This window comes from Myxine glutinosa, chromosome 8 (assembly GCF_964187855.1).
Source record: "Myxine glutinosa chromosome 8, kmMyxGlut1.1, whole genome shotgun sequence".
In the NCBI taxonomy this organism is placed as follows: Eukaryota; Metazoa; Chordata; class Myxini; order Myxiniformes; family Myxinidae; genus Myxine; species Myxine glutinosa.
In genome coordinates this window covers 128,526,135-128,530,639 of record NC_136268.1, presented here as the reverse complement: position 1 = coordinate 128,530,639, position 4,505 = coordinate 128,526,135, and positions in this window count along the sequence as shown.

Below are 4,505 nucleotides of genomic sequence, written 5' to 3'. Positions count from 1 at the left end.
TATGTCGGTCATTTTAAGGAGAAAATGAAAAAAATTGCAGATACTGGAGAGTTGCTACAAACCAAACTGGACAGATTCCTGTTGACATACAGAGCCACGCCTACCTCGTTTGGGAAATCACCTTCAGAACTGTTAATGAACAGACAACCTAGAATAAGGCTCAGTGCTCAGAGCTAACCAAACCAAACAACAAGTGAAGGTGTTCCAAGAGAACCTCGGCCATGTCCCAAAGTTCCAGCAAGGCTAACTCGTGTTTGCGTGAAATTTTGGAAAAGGTCCGAGCTGGGTCCCTGGGACTATCTTTCGGGTCATTAGTCCAATAAATTATGATGTGCGAGTAAACGGGTTGGTGTGGAAGAGTTATGAAGAACAACTACGTCCCCGGAATGTGACCACCTCTTCATGTTTACAACCCGGTGGTGAAATGGGGGGCCCCGACCAATTCCCAGTCTCGCTTTCTGGACCCTTGTTAGGGACCGGTAATTCCGCCAGGGGCGCTGCGCGCACTACTTACGTCACGCTGTGCATGGCACTCTGTGACCGCCGTTGCGGTGCAATGCTTTGCGGGCAAATCGTTTTTATGCCATGGTATGTCATATTTTGGACTTAACCACTCTTCATGACTGATCATGTGACATCTACGCACTCATGGCTACCACCGAGACGGATCCTGGTTTCACATGAGTAATTTTCCCATATTTGCTCGATTTTTGAAACCGATGCATGCAAATATCGTGTCTATACCACACCTAAAATATTTTTTAGAAAGAATAAGCACATCTCCCCTTTGAAAGTGCCCCCTGAAGTGTGTCCAGGTGGAATTTCTAAGTCGTAGGTCTTAGCAACTCTCAGCAATCTTTTACCGCATGGATTTATCTCGAGTATTTACTAAACTGTGCTAAGTTGAAGTTGCGTACATATTTCAGCAGTTTTCAATGTAAATCGGTCACAGATATGGATTCCATATTTATATGATAAATAATGGCCACTGATGCGGAAAATTGCTGACATGCTTTTGGCTATAACTTTGCTTACAGACATGCCAGAAGGGTCATCTATGGCTCATTTTCTTCATCTTGAAGAGCTCTAACAGCTCACATAGTAATTTTACATCTATCTCCAAGTTGAATTTTTTTTGGCCAGTCCCTACCCTTGTCTCCAACTAGTCTTATTGGGAGGGGGAGTCAGGAAATGTCTATTCCATTTACACCACCTGTTGAACGAGCTGCTCTTCTCGATCAGTGAGATCACAGTAGCCACCTTCTTCCTGTTGGCCGCTTGGATCACGGCAGCAATGGCGCCCACCTCGACTTGTCCAATGTCGTTCGCTATGAAATAGGCTTCCAAGCTTTCTTTGTGTGCTTCAAAATCGTCGCCCTCGAAAATCTCCAATGAGCCGACCGCCGTCATTGTTCGCCAGGAACGTTTACCTCGTCGCCGGTTGTAGTGTCCGTATATTCAATAAACATCAACAGGAACGAGAATCAAGAGGCTTTCTTTATTCGGCATTCTCTCCATTCTGCGCATGCGCACCCTTCCTCCATTAACCCCCCCCCCCCCCCATCACGTGGTTCCCCGAACCAACAGGCACAGCAGCAAAGCCAAAGATGCCTCTGTCATATTCACGATGGCTATGCACTCCGGATGCAATTCCCTTAATTGTAAAACTACAAAATCAACAGTTAAAAGGATTCTGAGTCGATAGGTTGTGAAGATTAGCCTCAGCGATCAAGACAGCGGTCCATTAACTTATGCACCGCCCAAAGAGTTATGTTACATTCTCTCAAGCAGAGATTAAACACATGTCATTCGAAATTTGGACAATATCATTATTTACTTTAACGATGTGTGTATATATGCATCAGGAAGAAGGTAATTGGTTTCTGGTCGTTTATTGTAATATATATATATATATATATACGGCCTGACATTGTCATTTGGTCAAGTGCAACAAGACAGGTCATCTTAGGGGAGTTGTCGGTACCTTGGGAAGAGAACATGGAGGAGGTGCACGAGTGGAAGAGAGGAAAATACAGTGAGCCGGAGGCAGAGTGCCGGGAGAAGGGTTGGCGAGTTTCGTGTCAGCCATTTGAGGTGGGGTGTAGAGGGTATATTGGCAATTCCTTTTCTGCATTTCATGCTAGGCTGGGAGTGTGTGGGACAGAAAGAAGGAGGATGTGTGACAAGGTGGCCCAGGTTGCCTTGAAAGGCTCATTTTGGATATGGAGGAAGTTTATGGAAGCACGTCGAACGGACACAGACAGACAGAGAGAGACAGACAGAGAGAGACAGACAGACAGAGAGATACACAGACAGACAGAGAGAGATAGACAGAGAGAGAGACAGACAGAGAGAGAGACAGAGAGAGAGAGATAGACAGAGAAAGAGATAGACAGAGAGAGAGACAGACAGACAGAGAGATAGTTTGGTTGTCTGTTTTTTTTTGTTTTTTTTTGTTACCATTATTATTTCTTATTTTGTGTATATGAGTGAGTGGGTGAGGGTGTGTGTTTTTACATGAATTAATTTTTGCATGAGTGTGTGTTTTTGTGTGTTGAGTGGTGTTTGATGTAAGGGTAGGTGGTTGGTTGGTTGGTGTTGTGTGTGTATGTGTGTGTATGGGTGTGTATGTGTGTGTATGAATGATCTGGTGTGTTTTGTTGGTGAGTGGTGAAGGGTATAAAGGTGGGTGTTTGAGTGTTCCACCATGTTTGTTTGGTGCTGTGGATTCTGGATGTGGAGGTGTTGTTGTTGTTCGCACTGGCTGGGGGTGGGGGTATGTACGCATCCAGGTGCAGTTGATCCATGTGGATGTGTATGTGCCCCTGCTGGCCCACCTTAGCTGACCTTATCGAGGTTGAAGGGCCGAAACGGGATGATGCTGAGGACCTCGACTGAGGACCCGGTCAGTGCGGCACACTTGTGACCAGGTGTGTTTTGAACTTATGTATATATATATATATCCATTCGGCCTATCTCGTGGGATTTGTGAGTTGGACAGGTGATCGTGAAGGCTTGGAGTGCGGGTAGGATTGATGCCTCTGTGTTGAGAGGGGAGGGAGAGGACTTGGGGTTTGTGAGAGGATGCGGGGGGAGTTGAGGGCTTGAAGTCACATTTTGCATTTTGTGGAATTTGCACGGGTCCATCCTGCTAGTGTGGAAATGTAACTCATTGATTAGAACTGGTAACTCATTGATTGGAACTGGTAACGAGGAAGAACCAACGACTTGAAATGAATGTCAGGAATGTGCACGAAAGTAGTAATGACTTGTTCACCTGGTCACAGCCCCAGGCTAGAGCACTCTCCTATTGTAAGGCAAATAGAACTCACAGCAGGAGGGGAGCGAGTTGGTGCCAGTAAGGCGAGCGGGATGACGGAACAACCTTTCAGCGGAGAAGGGATGAACTCAAGTGTGCCGATATAAACCAGAACAGACTTTGATTCAGGATAACTTGTCCTCAGAAGTCCTGCCCGATGGAATGAACGAGTATGGCGCTGCGGAGGAACATCGGCTGAGAAAGAGGGACTATGCGGATAGAGTTATCTGGTCCATTGAGTTAACGGTAGTTATTAGTATTTGAATGAAGTGAACAAATAGTTAATAAAGTCATGACCTTTTGTAAAACCTGTTTCCGATCATTGGAGTCTTAAGTCCCAAACCACTTCCACGACAATTTGGCGAGCCAGATAGGGGTCAAATTGGACACAATATCTGAGAAGGTAAGAGTTATTCTTTGTTATTCTTGTCCAAAATATGATCTACGAACCTGCGTTTAGTTCTTGTACATACATGGTGGAGGAGGTGGTGTGGGGCTTGATTTGTCTGTGATAATGTCATTTGTCATTACCCAATCGGAAAAGGATTTTTTGTAAATACGTATTTTTTGCGCTGTCTAAATAAAATGCGCCAGGTCGACGCTGGTCATTAAGGGCCTTACTGTGACCTGGGAGCTAACGGGGCATGAGTGCACCATGCGGCCATTTGCTCCCAAGTCTTGTAAGGCCGGTACATTTGTTTAGCACTTGGAATACAGATATTTTTTCTCTCTCATTCAAATTGGATGAAAATCGCACTTTATATTTTCCCCTATTCCAATGTGCTCATATCTGTGGTACGGCTAGTGTGATTTAGATAAATCAAACGAAATTGTGTAGGACCAAAGCCGTGGGTACAAGGTTTCCCGCCATTTTCTAAAACACCTAAAACTCGTTCGATTAACATATAAATTAATGACAGACAACGCCATCTCATGCCGGTCCAGAAGTATTGTGAAAGATGGCGATTGGATGAAAATTGCATACCGACACTCCCTCACTGTCCCTCATTGTCCCTCATGTTCATTCCGGCTACCTGTCTCTTGCTCCCGCTCCTTCTCCCTCCCTTTAGTTCCCATTGGCGGACGCTTTGCGAGAAGCAAAGCGTTTGTGTGAACCCTCAACCTCAACCTAAGTTGAAGTTGTTACTGCAGGGTTATTGTTTTTTGTGTATTTTCTCTGCACCTC